The sequence below is a fragment of the Girardinichthys multiradiatus genome, chromosome 4, assembly GCF_021462225.1.
Source record: "Girardinichthys multiradiatus isolate DD_20200921_A chromosome 4, DD_fGirMul_XY1, whole genome shotgun sequence".
Lineage (NCBI taxonomy): Eukaryota > Metazoa > Chordata > Actinopteri > Cyprinodontiformes > Goodeidae > Girardinichthys > Girardinichthys multiradiatus.
In genome coordinates this window covers 11483067-11505423 of record NC_061797.1, presented here as the reverse complement: position 1 = coordinate 11505423, position 22357 = coordinate 11483067, and positions in this window count along the sequence as shown.

Below are 22357 nucleotides of genomic sequence, written 5' to 3'. Positions count from 1 at the left end.
CAATGCTGTTTAACCCTCTCACCATTCTCTATGAGCTGAGGACCAGATTGCCCTATTGCGTGGTTGTACTTCAGAAACTTAATCGTCTTCTGTGATCCTTATAAATTACCTGGTGTCATGTAGTTCTGAAAGTCTGTCTGACTGAATTCAGCAACTCAATTACAAAGAACTTTGCATTTTCATTCTTTTTTTTACTTTGGAACCAATTTGTTTAATGGTGCAGCTTTTCTTATTTCATCCCATTTCCAATTTCTGCCTCTTTCTGTACAGAGAAAGAAACTTTGACAACTAAATTATGATTGTAAAATTGACTTTTTTTCAGCTGATACATTTTCCCCCTTTTCACATCCTCACCGGAACATTCTAAAAAACATTCCTGCCTGTTATCTTGATTCACGTTTAATGGAGTCTGATTGTTTTACAAATCTTCAGATTTCTGTTATTACTTTCTGTCACGTCCTGCAGAGAATGAACCAGGTTTTCTTTAACAGTGCACTTCTTTTCAATGTGTTTTCACAACAGTGAGGCTTACCACAGCTGAAATGGTACCATAACTGTAAATCCTTATCTTTTACCACCCTTACCTCTAATACACCGCTGCAGTGGCTGGATGTAGTTTAGCAAATGCCTAATTGACCATTAATATTCTTAGCTAGTCTGGAGTAATAAAAAGCTCTGTTGTCTCATGATGTACAGACGTATGGTGATACATCCAGCTCACGTGACAAGATAATACAGGTCCTTCTCAAAATATTAGCATATTGTGATAAAGTTCATTATTTTCCATAATGTCATGATGAAAATTTAACATTCATATATTTTAGATTCATTGCACACTAACTGAAATATTTCAGGTCTTTTATTGTCTTAATACGGATGATTTTGGCATACAGCTCATGAAAACCCAAAATTCCTATCTCACAAAATTAGCATATTTCATCCGACCAATAAAAGAAAAGTGTTTTTAATACAAAAAACGTCAACCTTCAAATAACCTCTTCTCGTTGTGCAGCGTTTTCTGCCACACTTTTTCCTTCCCACAGACTTCCCACTGAGGTGCCTTGATACAGCACTCTGGGAACAGCCTATTCGTTCAGAAATTTCTTTCTGTGTCTTACCCTCTTGCTTGAGGGTGTCAATAGTGGCCTTCTGGACAGCAGTCAGGTCGGCAGTCTTACCCATGATTGGGGTTTTGAGTGATGAACCAGGCTGGGAGTTTTAAAGGCCTCAGGAATCTTTTGCAGGTGTTTAGAGTTAACTCGTTAATTCAGATGATTAGGTTCATAGCTCGTTTAGAGACCCTTTTAATGATATGCTAATTTTGTGAGATAGGAATTTTGGATTTTCATGAGCTGTATGCCAAAATAATCCGTATTAAGACAATAAAAGACCTGAAATATTTCAGTTAGTGTGCAATGAATCTAAAATATATGAATGTTAAATTTTCATCATTACATTATGGAAAATAATGAACTTTATCACAATATGCTAATATTTTGAGAAGGACCTGTATTTTTGCTTACAGAGGGTGATTAGGAGATCCGCCAGGCGGGAGAAGTGAGATGATGGGAAACTCCGGGAGCGTGTCAGGTAAGTGAATGGTCTAGGTAATTCTTTTTTACTTGCACTTGAGGTGGAGGTGGCACCAGGTGGATGATATTGGAGAGGAGCACGGTGGAGGCTGAGCCAGGTTCGTTCACAGGAAGCCTGACTCAGAGCTTTCTGAGTCTTACCCTCTTGCTTGAGGTGTCAATAGTGGCCTTCTGGACAGCAGTCAGGTCGGCAGTCTTACCCATGGATAATAATGAACTTTATCACAATATGCTAATATTTTGAGAAGGACCTGTATTTGTGCTAGAAATAAGTCCTCTAACCAACCACCCGCAGGACTATTAAAACCCCTTTGTGTTCCTAAGCGGCCCTGGTCACATACAGGCCTCGACTTCATCAACAGACTTCCCACTTCAAGAGGCATGACCACCATGCTCACTATTATCAACCTTTTCTCTAAGACCTATCATCTCATTCCCCTCAGAAAACTACCCCCTGCCCTTCAGACAGCTCAACGTCTGGTATAGCATGTTTTCAGACTCCATGGTATACCTCTGGAGATCCTCTCCGATCGTGGACCTCAGTTCACAGCTAAGGTTTGGAAACAATTCTGCTTAGCATTGGGGGCTAAAGTATCTCTGACCTGAGCATATCACCCTCAGTCTAATGGTTAAACGGAGAGGATGAATCAAGAGCTGGTATCCATCCTCCGTTGTTTAACATCAACCAACCCCACAGACTGGAGCCAATTCCTGCCATGGGTTGAGTACGCTCATAATTCTCACACTTCTGCTGCCACAGGTCTCTCCCCTTTCGAAGCTTCTCTGGGCTACCAACCACCATTGTTTTCCGCTGACGAGAAAGAGATCTCAGTCACTTCTGTATGTCATCCCATCCGTAGATGCAAACACATCTGGACAGCCACCGCACAAGCCCTTCAACGCACCGCTGAGCAAAACAAAAGGTAAGTAGACAGAAACAGCTCCAGCTCCCCAGTAACAGCCTGGTCAGAAGGTTTAGCTCTCGTCAATCAATATCCAAGTAATTCGCCCCCAGGTTCATTGGCCCGTATGAGATTGAGGTAGTTATCAGTCCTTCAGCTGTCCGCCTGAAGCTTCCTTCGAGTCTCCGCATTCATCCAATGTTCCACGTATCACAGATCAAACCCGTCATCACAAGTCCTTCTTGCCCTCCGGCCAAACCCCCTCCACCCACCCGAGATGGATTGGGGCACCCAGTCTATGCGGTCCAACAGATTGTGGACTGGGAAGGCTATGGTCCTGAGGACTGTACCTTGGTGCCCCGGTCTTTTATCTGCGACCCGTCTCTCATCTCTGACTACCTCTCCTCACTTTCTTCCACTTCTTCTGGGCCGCCAGGCAGCGGCCGTTGAGGGGGGAGTACTGTCGGAGTTCTGGAAGTTTCTTTCTGTTCTCCTGTTTTACCTGCTGCTAACCCCATCCAACCTCTAGATGGCACCAGACGCACGGTAGGAGCTGAGTCCACATGTGTTGTCCATCAGCCTCATCAGGAGAGGAGCTTAAGTACCCAACGTTGCCAACACTCCGGCGCCTGAATGTTAACCTGAAGTGGTAACTCTAGCTGGCCAAGACAAGTCTCCTTGAGATTACTTTTTGAGTACTTACCTTCTCGTGTCCTCTCCGTGAGAGAACTTCACGGATTATCTTCTCAGTTGGCTGCATTTGGGATTTAAGTCTCCTCAGGCTTCCTGTGAACGAACCTGGCTCAGCCTCCACCGTGCTCCTCTCCAAGATCATCCACCTGGTGCCACCTCCACCTCAAGTGCAAGTAAAAAAGAATTACCTAGACCATTCACTTACCTGACACGCTCCCGGAGTTTCCCATCATCTCACTTCTCCCGCCTGGCGGATCTCCTAATCACCCTCTGTAAGCAAAAATACCGGTCCTTCTCAAAATATTAGCATATTGTGATAAAGTTAATTATTTTCCATAATGTCATGATGAAAATTTAACATTCATATATTTTAGATTCATTGCACACTAACTGAAATATTTCAGGTCTTTTATTGTCTTAATATGGATGATTTTGGCATACAGCTCATGAAAACCCAAAATTCCTATCTCACAAAATTAGCATATTTCATCCGACCAATAAAAGAAAAGTGTTTGTAATACAAAAAACGTCAACCTTCAAATAATCATGTACAGTTATGCACTCAATACTTGGTCGGGAATCCTTTTGCAGAAATGACTGCTTCAATGCGGCGTGGCATGGAGGCAATCAGCCTGTGGCACTGCTGAGGTCTTATGGAGGCCCAGGATGCTTCGATAGCGGCCTTTAGCTCATCCAGAGTGTTGGGTCTTGAGTCTCCCAACGTTCTCTTCACAATATCCCACAGATTCTCTATGGGGTTCAGGTCAGGAGAGTTGGCAGGCCAATTGAGCACAGTGATACCATGGTCAGTAAACCATTTACCAGTGGTTTTGGCACTGTGAGCAGGTGCCAGGTCGTGCTGAAAAATGAAATCTTCATCTCCATAAAGCTTTTCAGCAGATGGAAGCATGAAGTGCTCCAAAATCTCCTGATAGCTACCCTCTTGCTTGAGGGTGTCAATAGAGGCCTTCTGGACAGCAGTCAGGTCGGCAGTCTTACCCATGATTGGGGTTTTGAGTGATGAACCAGGCTGGGAGTTTTAAAGGCCTCAGGAATCTTTTGCAGGTGTTTAGAGTTAACTCGTTGATTCAGATGATTAGGTTCATAGCTCGTTTAGAGACCCTTTTAATGATATGCTAATTTTTGAGATAGGAATTTTGGGTTTTCATGAGCTGTATGCCAAAATCATCCATATTAAGACAATAAAAGACCTGAAATATTTCAGTTAGTGTGCAATGAATCTAAAATATATGAATGTTAAATTTTCATCATGACATTAAGGAAAATAATGAACTTTATCACAATATGCTAATATTTTGAGAAGGACCTGTATATCAAGATCAACAACCCAGAATATTACCTGTCACTTACCGCTGATCCCTTCTCCATACAGCAGCGAGTTCCTGTTTCTCCAGCAAATAAAATATTTCTTAATAATCTTGTTAAAACCTTTCCTGTTTTCCTGAGTGTATTTCTGCATGTGGGTCAAAGCAGCTTGAAAAACAATGACAGATACACGTGAACATAGTAATTATTACCTAATATAATAGTCCGCAACATAAAAATAAACCCAATGTTAATCATATAGTCAGGTGGACATCCCAGTCCCAATAAACATATATGATAATGCGTGATCCCACTCACGGTGTTCTTGTGTATTAACTGACCAGCAGCTTGGTCAACAGTGAAAGCACTGCATTATGGTCATTTCCTTCCCGGTGCTGCCCAGCCTCGATGTGGCTTCTCTTTCGGGGGAACCACTCAGAGAGGCTAGATTGTCAAGGTACTCGCAATTATCCCTCTTGTGCACACCTTTCAAATGGACTTTGAGATTTGTGGGGTTCTTCCCCCTTGAGAAGTATTCTACAATTTCTATTACCAGTTCAACATTGTACCTGTAAATAAACCATACCTATGTACATAGGCATGACATATTAGTTCATCTTTAATTGTATTTAAATATCTTTACAAATTATGTATATAGATGATCATAAAAATGCTAAAATCTGACGTGTAATTGAATATAATTGCATATTATTATATATACACTTTTAATTTGATTGTGGTTCTAATTCCCTTTTTCCTCAGACCAAAATAACTATTTTTTTTCATGGAGTCATATAACCACATTTTCTTACATTAAACCAGCGGCATCCAAAAAAATTACCACACTGAAAGTTATCGCAGAGTTAAAAAAAAAAATGTTTTTTTACAAAATGTTTCTTCTGTTTTACCTATTTAACAATAAAACTATCATTAGATCTACAACATTTAGTCCATTGTTAATGACAAGAAATTAGTTAGTTGTCCCTCAACAAAGGTCTGCTGTAGTAAGGCAAGTTAAATAAATGGAAGCGCCAAAGGCTGCATCAAAGTTAGTCACTAGCTGTTTGTGGTCCTAATTACTATTAAAATAAAAAGAAAACAATGCATAAAAAAACGTGGTTAATAAAAGTCGAATACTTTGTTTGGTCTAAAATGTAACATTTTAAGAATATATGAATTTGTTTGTTTTTTCAAGGTAATGCAAAAGTAAGCATCTCACCCTACAAAATAATTTAAAAAAAGGGTTTCTTTGCATCAATCACCTTTCTTGCTTGCCCAGATTTGTACCAGCCCTGAATTGTGGTCCTGGAACACTTTGAAACAACTGCATTAGACCATGAGTAGATTATAGATAATTACTTTAAATCATCAACTGTCAAAATGGAAATAAAAAGCGACCAGGGGGATCTTTGTCATTCACTATGACAACTTACGAAATACTTCCTGTCCAAAAAAATAGCTAAAACTAAAGCAGCAAACTAAAGTTGCTACATCACAGCCCTATGTAATCTACTCTGTGCAGGTCGTTTCTATGTTTTATTTTGAGACAACAGGACACCAACATTGTTTATTTTGACAGGCCTCCATATTTTCCTCAGAAACACGGAGGCTCAGCTCAGCTATTTCTGACAGAGCTGAGCTCAAGGTCATCATCTGCGTTCACTCCAGTGCTCTCTCTCAGTTGTTTAAAGTGCACAACTGCAGCCAAGGTCCTTACCTACATATGGTTTATATCATCTTTCCTTGTACCGCCACACAGAACATGCCTAGGTGTTAATGTGGCTGTCATAAACTGTCTATGAATAACACCCAAAGAATTCCCACTAAAAAAACAAAGCAGTGTGGCATCGCAAGAATGATGCACACAGATCTGGAACACAATCAGCCATGCAGCTACGAAAACAAAGAACTTTTATGCTCCCAAATAGCCCATTGCACCCTTTGAATCTGTACAACAGTGGCACATCCCAACAGCTGCTAAAAATAATTTACACAATTCAGTTGCAGGAGAGACAGGGCACAGATCATGTTGCACACAATTAATAAGAGAAAGGTCACTTCCAGATGTCCAACACTTTTGGTGTTATGAAGAGAAATGCATAGAAGTGCAAAAAGTTCAAAGGAGAATGGTGTTCACAGACCAGTGTTCACAAAACAAAAACGAGTAAAATAGTGGTAAAGACGAAGCTTCATGGAAAGCTAGCATGTTATGACGGCTGATTAAAGTTGTTTTCAACCAGCCAGGTGAGCCCACATGGAATCCCTGGTCAGAGCACTTGGGATCAGGATCAGGAGACAGAGGATAGCCCACGTAGACCCCCTAGTCGGAGAACTCAGGAATAAGAATAAGGTGACTGGTCGAGCCCACCATATACAACATCTTGATGATGGTGTTGTCGGCACTGATAGAGGTGATGGAGGAGTTAGAGAAGTGACTGATGCATACAATTATGCCGACCTTGGGAGAGGAAGTGTAGGGTGTCAGACATAGGTTCTGACTGCAAAGTTGTAAAGTGATGCTGGTGTCCTCCACCAGTGCCTTTTTAATCTGTCTGCATGGCCCATAAAATGGCTGGCTCAGTCTGTCATGTTTTGTATTTTGAGAACAGGACCAAAATACAGATAAGAACTTAGGATGAGCATAGTGGAAGTTACTAATAGAAAGAGAGAACATACAGATCTAGCACAAGGAGAATAGAACATGCAGCTTGCGCCGCGTAATGGGAGGAACCAACAAAGAACAATGAAAACCAGTGTGCTTTTACACCGAGGGGAGAGTGGAGAATGACATTAAATGGAGGTAAGTTATTCAGGGAATTAGGAGCAGTTGGGGAAGAAAACAAACAGGCAAACTGTGGGAAGGGGAATAATTAACACAAAGGAAGCTAATTTAGACACAAATAAACTACAAACCAAAGGAAAAGGCTAACACTGATCAAATGCAAAAGGAATAGAACAAAACAATCAACAAACAAACTAAAGATAAAGGAATGAACTAACATGGCAACACTTATCTAGCAATAATGTACAAAGAGAAATGTACGGAATACGGCAAGATGGTTCAAAACAATAATTAAGAACTCAGAAGTGATCAAAACACAAACAGCTGTGGCTCATGATACTGATTCAACTTAATACACCACAATTAAAACCAATCAGTTTTTCATCAAAATATTACACAGAACATGAAATATCACAGAACGATCTAGTTGTGAGATGATATTTGTAGTGAGACCCTAGTGCGAGCAACAACCACAGAGAATGTGTTATTGTCCGGGCTGCAGCACTGGAACAGGATGGTTCTGAGAAGGAGTTATTATCTTGCAGGAGTGAGGAATGAAATCCAAAAAGTAATTCAATGTGGTGAAGCTTACTTGTTGAACCGGACATGAGGATCTGGGGAAGGCGAAGAATGAATCCTCGGGGGTTGAGTCTGGCAGGATGATAGCTTGACGTTACTTTTCCTTGTTTCTTTGTAAAGGAGAACGAGATGATGGTGGAGGTGGTGTGTGGCGAGGGAGGGTGGACAGCTAGATGAGTCACTGGAGGTGATGGGTCTTGAAGCAGGGGAGAAGCATTGCATGCAGAGAGGAGCTTCAGAAGAACTTTCTAGGTGAGGAACGTCCGGGTTAAACTGGCAAACTTCTGACCAAAGGAGTAAACGACAAACGGGAACTAAGATTCTTCCTAGGGAAGAACACAAGGAGGTAAGTAATGATCTAAGGAAAACTAGAGAGACAACAATGGCATGATTACCTCTGCAGAAAGAGAACCATCTGGCTCTCAAAGTACATGATGATAACGTTGCATACCTCTCTGAAAAACTGAGAATCCAGACATTAACCAGAGGTACAGTGGAAACTGAAAACTACCAGTTTAATGGATCAAAGAATAGCAGGGTCTCAGTCAAAAATTAGCTCCAGGGTGGTCAAGGAAACTACGGTTACTTGTCAGGTTACTTGCATTTGTCTGTAGTTCAGCTTCTTTTGTGTTAATTATTCACCTTCCCTCAGTCTGCTTGTGTGCTTGTTCCACAGCTGTTCCTTATTCTCTGATTAACTCATCTTTATTCAATGTCATTCTCCACTCTCACCTCAGTATGTACACTCACCGGCCACTTTATTAGGTACACCTGTCCAACTGCTCGTTAAAGCAAATTTCTAATCAGTCAATCACATGGCAGCAACTCAATGCATGTAGGCATGTAGACATGGTCAAGACAATCTGCTGCAGTTCAAACCGAGCATCAGAATGGGGAAGAAAGGTGATTTAAGTGACTTTGAACGTGGCATGGTTTTTGGTGCCAGATGGGCTGGTCTGAGTATTTCAGAAACTGCTGATCTACTGGGATTTTCACGCACTACCATCTCTAGGGTTTACAGAGAATTGTCCGAAAAAGAGAAAATATCCAGTGAGCGGTGGTTATGTGGGCGCAAATGCCTTGTTGATGCCAGAGGTCAGAGCAAAATGGCCAGACTGGTTCGAGCTGATAGAAAGGCAACAGTAACTCAGATAACCACTCGTTACAACCAAGGCATGCAGAAGAGCATCTCTGAACACACAACACGTCAAACCTTGAGGCGGATGGGCTACAGCAGCAGAAGATTCCACCGGGTGCCACTCCTGTCAGCTAAGAACAGGAAACTGAGGCTACAGTTTTCACAGGCTCACCAAAATTGGACAATAGATGATTGGAAAAACGTTGCCTGGTCTGGTGAGTCAGAATTTGGCGTCAATGACATGAAAGCATGGATCCATCCTGCCTTGTATCAATGGTTCAGGCTGGTGGTGGTGGTGTAATGGTGTGGGGGATATTTTCTTGGAACACTTTGGGCCCCTTAGTACCAATTGGGCATCATGTCAACGCCACAGCCTACCTGAGTATTGTTGCTGACAATGTCCATCCCTGTATGACCACAGTGTACCCATCTTCTGATGGTTACTTCCAGCAGGATAACACGTCATGTCATAAAGCACAAATCATCTCAGACTGGTTTCTTGAACATGACGAGTTCACTGTACTCAAATTGCCTTCACAGTCACCAGATCTCTATCCAATAGAGCACCTTTGGGATATGGTGGAATGGGAGATTCGAATCATGGATTGAGCAACTGACAAATCTGCAGCATTTTCTGTTTCTATCATTAATAATAGGTGTTATAAGTCACCGTGCCTATCCCAAATTCCTGTCTGCATTTTGGTCCTCCTCCCAACATACAAAACATGACAGTCGGAGCTATTTTTTTTACAGTGGAATCTTTTCTTATGCTTTAGCATTACATTGCTCAACCCTTCCTGCTTATCATTTCTCATTAATTATAGTTTGTTCAGTCTGCTCCAAGAAATGTAACCTTTTTTGGCCGTTTACCAAGAGAAAGGCAATGCACAGAACTGCAGCTTCCGCCATAGCTGCTTGTTTCTGTTCACCTTGTTTGTGCTTATTGACATTATTGTGGGAGAAGTTGTGGCAGGCTGAGGGATGAAGAATCATGTGAACAAGTTTCTGAGCTGACCACAGAGCGAGGAGACAAAGTTGGGGGCAAACTGCTACATGGCTGAGGTCAGGGAGCGGAACTAAATCCAGCATTATTTTTCAGCTTTGGGGAAATAATGTGCATAGTGTTCTTTGTCACTGGATGCACCTTATTTGTGGAGGCTCAGAGGGAACTGAGGGGCCAATACTAGGAACAGGCAATTTTATCACTGGTTTGGAGAGGATATTTTAAGGTATAAAAATGCAAAATACAGCAACAACTATAAAACAAGAAGTACAAATAAATAAATCTTGAAAATAAAACATACAAGTTAAGCACTTTGTTTTACTTATGAAGTCAGAGGAAGAAGAGAAAACAGAAGCAGCAGAATCAATCATCATTAACATAAAAAGTAAGCACACACCCTCAGGTACATCCCAGAGGCCCATCATATCCTGAAAACAAAAATTCATCCTCATCCAAGTCTGACTGAGAGAACAATGATAGAATAAAATGAATTTGCATATAAATGAGATAGGGACTTAGTATCAGATTGTTCTTGAAAAAAATTATATAGAAAATGTACAGAGAGACTCCATGTTGACGGCATGTCAGCCAATATGTAAAATGGTCTCTTCATGCATATGATATAAAACCTTATAAACCTTGATGATGATTAGACAAGAACACTTTGTATCAGACTTTTGAATTTAATAGTTGTCATCTTGTTCTCTGATGGGATTAGTTGATATGTTATTTATATTTGATCATTCCTATTGAAGATTTACTTCTGGACCAAAATAAAATCTTTAAAATAAGTTTAAAAATGTGTTGTCAAACCTACTATGAGGAGAATTAACAGGACACTCAGAAATCCTGATGGCTCACAGTGCCTTGCTACAGTGTTTTCATTTACTGTTATGTTAGAACCACAGACTTCGGTGTATTTCATTTAGATCTTGTGCAATAAGTCAACATTAAGAAATACATAATTTTAAATTGGAAGAAAAATTACACAGTTATTTATTTGGTTTTTGACGTGTATAGACAAAGGACCAATGAGGCCTTCACAGAAGAGCTGGATATACAGACAAATTAAATTACATACAGTTAGACTGATTACTAATAAGGTGATTTCTAATCCCGAGGCAAGTTTATTTGTATAGCACCATTCATACACAGAGTACACAATTATTCAATAAATCAAAGAGCTTTATAGGTGAACAAAGAAAAAAGATAAGGCACACTGAAAACACCAAATATATCACAAGCATTAATACAGCTGCAAGCAGCATTGGGCAGCCCTTACACAAGCCGAGCGGTGCTCACAACAACTGGAGTTTTGCATCTCCGCATCCATGCCACTGATAAGCCCGCTACGCGATTCTGCAGGTCACCACGAGGTAAGTAAGCCTTCATACAACCTTTGATCATGCCAAGTTATGCTCTGGCGAGAAGCGTTCAAAATTTGGCCAAAATCCAACCTTCCTGATGGAAACTGCACACTTCCTTTTTGTTGGCAAAGATCAATGAAGACTTCCTTTTGTGCTCTGAAAGTTGTCATCTAAAAGTATGTCGCATTACACAGAGTTTGAAACTTCTGGAGACCGTCATGGAAGGTCAGTCAGCTAAGAAACCCGTGAATTGGTTGTTAGTGGGAGGGGCTACCATGATGTCTTTGTCCAGGATAACGCACACAAAATTTGGTGTGTCCCATGATGTATGAAGTTTTCCTAACCTACTTCCGGCACAGCCAAGGGGGGGTAACAGCGGACTTCCCATGATGCCACTGGCCATATAAAACCCCACCTTCCCAAGGAACCGATCTCTTCCACAACGGTGATGACCAGGACAGGAGAGGCACAGCGCGCTAATGTCTGTTTGCTTTTCGATTTTGTCCTAATACCACCGCCTTACGGGGCTGGTATTCACAGGACAACCCTTAACAGACCGAAATATTATTTGACAAAATATTAAAGTATTAATATTAAATTATATATTCAGATTCATAGTCACAACAATTAAAATACTAAAGTTTCACTGGGGGTGTGTATTGCTCTGTGATGGACTGGCAACCTTACCCAATGACCGCTAATTCAGTTTTCAATTCAGTTTACTTATATAGCGCCAATTCACAGCATGTGTTGTCTCAAGGCACTTCACAAAGGTCAGGTACATACATTCCAATTAATCCTAACCATTGAACAGTGCAGTAGATTCAGTTATTTATTCAAATTGGATAAAACGTTTTTTTATCTAAGGAAACCCAGCAGTTGTGTCGCAACAACTGGAGTTTTGCATCTCCGCCTCCATGCCACTGATAAGCCCGCTACGCGATTCTGCAGGTCACCACGAGGTAAGTAAGCCTTCATACAACTTTTGATCATGCCAAGTTATGCTCTGGCAAGAAGTGTTAAAAATTTGGCCAAAATCCAACCTTCCTGATGGAAACTGCACACTTCCTTTTTTGTTGGCAAAGATCAATGAAGACTTCCTTTTGTGCTCTGAAAGTTGTCATCTAAAAGTATGTCGCATTACACAGAGTTTGAAACTTCTGGAGACCGTCATGGAAGGTCAATCAGCTAAGAAACCCGTGAATAGGTTGTTAGTGGGAGGGGCTACCATGATGTCTTTGTCCAGGATAACGCACATAAAATTTGGTGTGTCTGATGATGTAAGAAGTTTTCCTAACCTACGCTGTACTTAGGAAACACACAAAAAAAAAGATTAAACCAACACTAAACAAAAACACTAAGACTTAAGCCAGAAATACAAAAGAACAAATCTAAACAATAATACTAATAATAATGCTATGAATCAGAAAAAGGCGGACCCAAGATTCAGCCAGACACAGTATTGAAAGTTTAAAAGGTTTATTCAGCCACAGGAAAACATCACACAGGTAACACTCCTCACAGCTTCCAGGAATCACTGAGGCAGAAAGAGGGATTAGTGACTTGTAGTCTCTCCAGATTTTGCAGGGATTAGAAAAGCCACTAACCTGCTTTTGTCTTGAGTGGAACTTGAAATCCAGAAGGGAAACCTCTGTGGGCGGCAGGCGGTGATCTCCACAGCACAGGTAAGAAGTGACTCCAGGCTGAATAATCCGAGGGCTAAACTGGCTCAATAATCCAAGGACAGAAACAGGGTCAACGATCGGAACAAGAGGCGTCAGGCAAGGGGCAGGCAGAGGCATAAACCAGATGCAGGAAACAAGGTCGACAACCAAAATCCAAATAGTCCGACAGGGCATAAATCCAAAAGGCAAGGCAAGGTCATGAACAATGATCAGACAGGAAGGAACGCTGGATATCTACTCACACGAATGGCTTTCAAAAATCTGGCACCTTCTGCTTGTCAGAGTCGGTATATATCAGGGAAGACACAGGTGCTTGGCATTCCACAGATTGCACTACACTGCAGCAGCCACCAGGTGCATCTAATCTGCTGATTGCAGCCAGGGAGACAGGGTAGAGCAGATGTGCCAGAATCATAACAAATAATAATTGTTGGACCACTTGTTTGATGAATATTGGACCGTTTGCACATTGCTGGACGCCACTATGCCTTTCCAAAGTAATCGGCCATTTTGTATCCCAGTATAGTCCGCTACTACAAATCCCAGTGGGCCCTGCGGCTGATATGACGGGGCGTCCCAAGTCTGACGTCACAGGACACTATATAGGAAGGTGGCCCCTTTAAGGAGGTGCCTTCAGCTTGGGACCTAGACACAGTTACCAGCATCTGACGCAGCATTCTGGAGAACAGGTCCCACGTGGATTTCATTCATTCTCCTCGTTGGCCAACGAGAAAACTAAGCGAAATTAAGCTTGCAGGAATAAGAAGGTTTGTAAGTTTTCACTTTGCCGATCGAAGACATGAGTTTAACACGTAACCAAAAAACCACGGAGTTTCAAGGAGACGGATTGCCACCCTTGTTTTTGTTCCAGTTGACTGCTGACGGGCAGACATAGTCTGTACCTCCGCTTCTTACAACCTCCTCTGCAGCCTCTGCATCTCCTTTGTATCTCTGCAGGAATCTCCAGCTTCTCTGCGTGGTGAAGAAACCCAGGGCTGCGCAGCCCGAGGTTTTGGTCGTGTGGGTAAACAATGGGACAATGGTTCAAACCATTAAGGTTTCCCAGTGCGGACTCAAAGAGTCCCAAAAACAGGAAAAAGCCAAAAACAACAATAATAAAAGTAGGCTTCGCATGTGCACAACTGCACAGTGTTTCACTCACTCTAAAGAAAAATAGAGAAACACATCTAAAAACACTTAGGAAAGTAGGAAAAGGCGAGGCAGAGCTGATATAGTAGACAGTCACAAGTTTCCCCAGACACTGATGAGGGGAGCCATGTCATCTGCTAGTGATGGTCCACTATGTTTTATCATATCGAAAGTCGGTGCGAGCAGCTGCCAGCAAAATGTAAGGCACTTCATGCTTCCCTTTGCTGACAAGCTTTATGGAGATGCTGATTTTATTTCCCGGCAGGGCCTGACACCTGCACACACTGCCAGATGTGCCAATACCTGCCAGTATCTATGGAGTATTGTCAAGAGAAGGATGAGAGACACCAGACCCAACATTGCAGATGACTTGAAGGCTGCTATCAAAGCAACCTGAGCTTTATAAACATCTCAGCAACGCCACAGGCTCATCAGAATAGATGAACTGCTATAAAATTCTAATTTGTTTAAGGATGGCAGAAAACACCTTTGATAACAGCCCTTCCCTGGATATGTCTCTGGATTTAACCTGAGATCATTCAAGGTGTTTAGAGTTATCTAAAGGCTTTACTTTTTTATCTACCCCTGTTAACTTTAATGCTTGTCTTTGCGTTTATCCTCAGCACCTGTAATCAATGGAAGCAAACTATGCAAATGTGGCACAAAAGGGCCTCAAAAGGGATTTAAACAGCTGGATTTAAACCAACAACCCCATTGCTGTGAGGGATCTTACCTGCATTTAATCATGTCACAACTATGCCTTCCAGGTTTAAAATAACAAAAAATAAATATTAGCCTGGAGGGGGTTCAATTAAAGTGGTCCATTTTTAGTGTTTCCCAGTAATCTAGTAAGCCAATATAACTGGAGGGAAATAAATTAAATATTTGATTAAACTAATTTAAATTAACTTTCCTCAATTCACTCTGTTTGAGGTGGGGTATGTAAAGATGAGGTGAACAGGTTTTAATTCAAGCTCAGTTTTGCCTTGGTCCATGTAGTGCACACCTATCTTTCTCCTATCTTTCTCCCAACTACAGATCTTTTCAAATAATGTTATTCAATCCAGATGGTGTCTTGGAATCTCTTAAATATGAAGAATGCCCAACATTGCTTAGTTATTGCTTCTGTTTACATAAAATCTTTCAACAGATGCGTTTGCCCATAATACAAGAGAAATTGGACTTCGGTGGATTAATTATCGTATTCTGATTATTAAGAAATCCAGAAAGCTTAAAAATAATCCGTATTTGGTCAAAGCATAAATGTTGATTTTTTAATGTCATAAACCTTAAATGTTACTGTCTTTTATTAAGTAGAATGATAACTTTTTTTCAAATTGCATATACTATTATTCTGTGTTGAGCGCAGTCTGTCTGTCTGCCCACAGAGGCAAATGACCACTTCTGAATTGTTCAATAATGAACACCAACCTTTGCTGAGGCCTGCAGTGCTTAAGATGTTCTTCTGGGTTCAATTGTTAACTCCAGAATGAGTTGTTTGTGCAGTATTGGAATATTTTGGGAAAGCTAGCCTCTCTTGATAAGGTTCATCTCTCTTCCATATTTTATCTGCAGGAGTCTAAAAGCCTTAGCAATGGGTTTGTAACCTTTTCCAAACTGATAGGTGTCACTGACTTTTTATCTGAGCTTGAATTTCTTTAGACTGTGTGTTCCTTTTTGAGATCTTATAACCAAATGTATATTGTTTTTCAGGTTCTATGTAGGTGATTTCTTGATTCTACTGGTCTGTCGGTGATAGGGCATGAGTGTGTGCTCGTAAAAATGAACTTGGTTAATCCTAGTGTATTCATGAAAGAGGGCAAAAAGTTTTTTTTTACCAAGGGAAAGGTTAGTTTGGATAGCTTTTTACCTTAAAGGGGACACATGCAAAATCCACTGTTTTAGCCCTTAAATAAATGTTTATGTATAATTGTAGTCTGTAGGAATAGAATAGGAATTGTTGGGGGTGGCCCTGTGGGGAGGTTCATGTTGGGGTTCAATGGGTGTGGCAGGCTCATGGGGTTGAGATCAGAGCTCATTGGGGGGTTGGGACTGCTCCGTCCTGGGGCGACTCTGGTTGGCGGGCTGGTTTGGGCCATGTGGACCCCTCTTTTGTACATAGCCCCCTCTCCGGAGGTGGATGGGGGTTGTTGGGGACTGGGTTCGGGGCGGGGGCCGGGCCAGGCCGGGGCCGCCAGGGTCTGGGCGGTGCCGGCGCTGTTTGCCTGTCTCTGCACCAGGAGGGAAGTGGACTGCCTCCTGGGTCTGAGGGCTGGTTGCCCCTAGGGGGTACCGGCGCCTGGACCTGGGAGTATAGAGTATGCATGGGGAGTGTGAGTGAGTGTATGACGTCCATTGTTATTTGTCCTTACGTTGGGTGCGAGTGATTTTATGTGTATGCATGAGGGTGGGAGTGGGAGCTTTGGTGTGTGCTGGCTCACTCCCGGTGGCTGCTTGCCGGGGCCTGGCCCCCTGGGCTCTGTCAGGCCTCTGCTTGGGGGGTGGTGTGTCCCGGGGTCTTGGGTCTCTGGGTCCATGGCTGGATCTGCTCGGGCGTGGACGGCTGCCGGCAGGGCCTGTGGGCTCGTCGCTGCGGCTCCCTGGGGCTTCTGCATTGTTGCTGCTGGGTGGCTCCCCTGGGACTCTCCACTGCTCTTCTCTGGGGGGGTTGCAGTAGTCCCGGCGGTGGTACTCCTGGGGTTCCTGTGCTTTGGGGGGCCTTTGGATGTCTGTGGCTCGGATCTCCTCAGTGTCCGCCCGGGGACCACAGGGCAGGTCGGTGGATCCTCACATTCCCTATTGCATATTTTTGTGGAGAAAGCGCGTATACAAAGCGCGTCCACACTCATACTCACAGGTGTTAAGCTTCAGGTGTTGACAGATGCCCAGATGTTTTATATTGGGCTGCACCTTTCACTAAGTACATTTTACATCATAAATACCGTGTGCTATTTTGTTAAAAAAAAAAAAGAAAAACAGCTGCAGGTGTATAAGCAAGCAGGGTGTAATCTTTTATTCCTTCGTCCATTCTTTACTTCTTTTCTCCCCTTTTTTCCTTTTGTCCCGTCTCTCTCTTTTTCAAGCTTCTGTTTTCCTTTTCATTTCAGTCTCCGTGTCCGTAGCAATTGAAATATTCCCAAATAAGTTTATAATAAAGTTTATTTTATAAATATCAAGCAGAGCTTTAAAGCATTAGCTGTAATGCTCCGCTTGTGAAAGTAAATCTGCTGGGCAATTTCTTGGCACTCAGACAACAATTCTGAGCAATACTCTGCCGGACAGGACACGGTAAAAAAAAAAAAAGGAATAGAATAGAAAAAAAATTTATTTAGCCTCTCCAGGTGCTGTGTAGTTATATATATATATATATATATATATATATATATATATATATATATATATATATATATATTCTGTTTGGGTCAAGTCTTACAATCCGTTCAGTTTTCTCTATTCTTTCTTCAGTTTTTTGAACTGTTACATCACAGTATTTTCTGCAGAAGTCTAGATTTTTGGTGTATTAACCCACACAATTTATTACAACGTCCCCCAGAATCAGAGCCTCTTCAAAGTACTTGGTAAATTTTATTTGCTCACACAATTTGATGTACTCACATCAGTAAGGAAATTCCTTTTTGCATGAAGCACATCAAGGATGAGTGCCTTTAGCAACCTCTGCCAGGATCCAGAAGGATTTCCCGAAAGACTTCATCTGATTAAGAGGTCAGTTCCTTCTGTCTATGAAAATGACAGACACAGCAAAGCGGTAAGCTCCAAATAATGCTAAAATGACAACAAACATTGTTTTGATAGCAATACCAAGTCTTCTGCTTATGTTAGTGCTGTGTGCTCGCTTTTAGCTCCTTGAGGACATAACTGTACTGCGTGTTTAAAATAGTCATTAAATGAGCATTTCTGCATTGTTTTTGCAGTTTTTTTCTTGTTTTTGTGGTGCTAGATAATTGTATCTCTGCTATCAAACTACAAAAATGGCTGCAGGGATAGTTATGCAGGGATAGTCATGCTGCATCACTATAAACGATCCAGTTTCTGATTTTTTTACTTCTGTTCCGTTCGGCCCTTGATTTTCTGAAATGTTGCAATTAGTTAACTTTTGTTGTGCTGCTCACAGCAGGTTTGTCTCCCTTGATCTTTTAATTATTTTCAGAGACTCACAGGGTTCTGTTGTTTTTTTTGAGAGTATGTATATGCAGAGTTCAGAGTTTATCATAAACAGCCACAATATTTAAGCCTGAATGTAATATTAGCAACGTAAAAATAGATTGTTGTAGGAGTTGGCAATCTGCCAGTATCTGTATGTTATAGCTTTGCTAATTTTAAAACATAGCGTCACATAACTGTCCTGCAAAAAATTGGAATCGAACATTTATGTACGTAAAAAAAAATATATTCTCCAATGATTTTACTGAATTCGTTTTGTTTGTTTTGCCAATATTTTAATGATATACAACGTGTTTGATTGTTAAAATAGTTTTTTGGTAACAAAAATAACTTTAGTGCATAAACAAAACCCTCCCCTGGCATATGTTCACATTTAAACAACGTAATCAAACTGATCCAACTCCGATTGCCCTGCAATGACATAAGGTTACTCTCAATAAAGCTGCCTTAAAATGTTGATTTTTACCTGCTAAGAAGTGATTTTAGCATCCACTTTGCAAATGACAGATTTAATCTGCCTTATAATGTTTTTAGTTCTTTCCTTTTAATTATATTATCAACATCAAAGCACAGTGGGTCTTTTGCATGATGTGCGATTGTAGGCTGAGAGCGCTTGATCAGTTATGTGCGCTTTTGCCATGATCAGGTTTGTGCGCATTCAGCAGATGATCACTGACAGCAATGTTAGACTGAAATGATGTTGAATGAAGTATTGCAAATGAGTTTTACCAAAGGTGATATATCATGGCTTCTGTTTGTGATTGGCTCCAAATCAGAGCTCAGATAATCCTACATAGAATCCTCTATTCTCATCTATTTTTAAAATGTTTATTTTTGACAACCCATGTACAGAAAATTCTCTCTCCGTCATCTGTCATTCTATCTATGCCTCCTTGTGGCCAAAGTGACATCAGACATTTTTGCATCCTAGTTAGCACCTGCATTTCAAACGTGCTAAATCCACACGCAGAAATTGCATCCACAAACCATTTCAGGCTTTGAAAATGCGGGTGGTAAGGGATGACATTTGCATATCCTCCTCCCATTAATTTGCATGTTTGGGTCATTATCATGTGTTTTGCATATTCATTAGTGACGCCACCTGGAGGGGGAACAATGAGAGACCGGTGCTGAGAGGATCGGGCAGCAGTCGAAGACAGAGACCATGACAACCCGATCTCCAGATGCTTTAACTGGCTCTAGACGTGGAATGTCACCTTGCTGGGGGGGAAGGGGCCTGAGCTTGTGCGGGAGGTTGAGAAGTATCAGTTAGAAGTAGTCGGGCTCACCTACACGCACTGCGTAGGCTCTGGAACCCTGCTCCATCAGAGAGGTTGGACTCTCTTCTACTCTGAAGTGACAGGCAGGGAGAGGCGGCAGGCCAGGGTGGGTCTGCTTGTCGCCTCCAAGCTCAGCTGTCTCATGTTGGGGTTTACCCCAGTGGATGGGAGGGTTGCATCCATACGCCTTCTGATCAGAGGAGGTCTCTGACTGTTGTGTCGGTCTACGGGCTGAGAAGCAGTGCGGTGTTCCCAGCCTTCTTGGCGTCTTGTCGGGGATACTGGACAGTGTAGGGCTGCCCTTTGTCACTGGTCCTGTTCGTAACCCTAATGGACACGATTTCTAGGTGCAGCCAAGGACCGGAGGGGGTCTGGTCTGGGGACCAGTGGATTTCCTGTGGAAGGTTGTACTTCTTGAGTGGCCTCCGGAAATACAGTCTCTGCTGGGCCTTCCTCCGAACAGTGTCTACGTGTGAGGACCATCTCAGGTTTTGAGAAATGGTGGTTCCTAGGAACCGGAAGTGGTCCACAGCAGACACAGTGTTGTTGAGGAAGGCATGTGGGAGTGGTGTTCTTCAAAAGTCCACCATCATCTTGAATGGTTTAAAGGGGACATATCATGCAAAATCCACTTTTTTAGTTCTTAAACACATTTTTGTGTATTGGGAGTCTCTGAAAGCCTAGAATATTTGATTTTAGTCACTCTAGATCCTGTGATGATATATTTAGATGCTTTTTGCATCATATTTGATCAGTCTGTTCAGATTTTTCCATTTTCTATTACGTTTCGTTCTCTATTACGTCACACTATTTTCTGTGGAACTTCTAAAGATGGTCATGGACTTCCGGCTAACCAATCCAGCGAATCCGCCATTTTTTTTCTCGCAGTATTCTTGTAGTTCAAGTTGAAGGATGCCGAAGCAGCAAGTGGAAAAATCTCAATGTTCTTTTGTCGGGTGTATTAACCCACACCAGTCATTACACTGTCCCCCAGGATTAGAACCGCTTCAGAGTGCCTGGTTAAATTTTATTATTCATGGAAACGTGCCGACATCAGAGGGGAAAGTCCTTTTCGTTTGCGTGAAGCACTTCTGGGAGGAGTGTTTCAGCAGCCAGTATGATGGAGGATTAGCCGAAACACTCTGTCTGTCTGAGAGGTCAGTTCCTTCTGTCTATGGAAGCGACGGACAGAGCAAAGAGGTAAGCTGCCGATAACTTACTGGCTGTTGTTTTGATAGCACAGCTTCATGCCTCCTGCTAATGTTAGCGCTGTACGCTCGCTTTAGCTCCTGAAGGACATCACCTTATTGTGTGTTTTGAATAGCAATATTAAACAAACAGTTTTGCAATCTGTAATCTTTTTGCCCTTTTTGCCTAGGGAAACACATGATCCAAATGCATTCAGTGATGTTCTTGATGGTAGCGTTACCTAACTTGTTAACTATGTTGGGTCTTGTTTAAAAGTTGTGTTCATTCAATTTGTGGTAGCATTCACATTTTAAAAGGTTTCTTACATGTACTTTGTGTAAGAAAATTGTCAGTAACATTAGTAATGGGATTACAGCTTTAGTTACTACTGTGAATTCCATAACGTTTCTCTATTATTGTTTAATAATTAACATTTTTCATGTAGCCTACTAGGGCAGGGGTGTTCAAAGTCAGTCCTCGCGAGGTCCTGACGTTTCTGACGCTTTAACACACCTGATTTAGATGATTGCAGCTCAGCAAAAGCCTGTTAATCAACCATCGCTGTTGTTTGTTGGATTTGATAGCTTACAGCTACAATATTAGTTATAGTGCTGTTATTCTCAGGCATTAGTAAACGTAGCGCATTGTTGGTGCAATGATTTTGTACATACTTCGTGTTTTTTAGACATTTTTTGATATTTATCGAGGGCAAGTAAAGGAATCTTGTTTTTTTCAGAGGTCTAAAGCAATGAGGCAGGAGCCATCATAAACCAGCACAGGCCGAACGAGGTGGAGTGGAAGCCTCCGCAGCCTGGAGGGAGGCAGGGGGGTGAAGTGCATCATTTGCATTTAAAGAGACCACAGCAAAACGAGACGATCGAAAAGGAAGCTTAAAAATGAGTAACATGAATGCCTGTGGAGCGAAAATAAATCCAATTTATACAGACCACATCTGAATGATTTCATATATTTTCTGCAATATAGGAAATCCGAAACCTAAAGGTGTAACAAGTAAAATATGTGTCACTTGGCTTTTTGAATTATAGTAGTACATACAGTATCTATATAGTTCTGCTGTTTAGGCTACTGCTGCTGGCTGCAACTCTTCTTGGAGAGGGCCAACCTAATAAGCTATTGTTGCTATTAACCTTGAGTTCTCGCTCTGTTTTTTTTCCATTGGAGGTACGGCTGCCCAAGTACTACAATCTTTAATTGTCTCTCACCTGGTTCAAACCATTGTCTCTCTCCTTGTCAAAGCCTCTGTTCAGTCAATTACCCTGTATAATATATTATTTTATTAAACTTCTGTTGTTGCAGATTTAAATGAGTCTGACTGTTAAAAGTGAGTGTTGTTGAATTTCAGTGCGCGGCGGCGAATAGGGGTGTGGTTTTGCTTTGTTTGACCGACTTAATGTACACACCTGCCTAGGCGGGTACATTGGTGCGGCGGGTTGGGGAATGCTGTGAAGGGGGGTTGCAGCATTTGTGGTG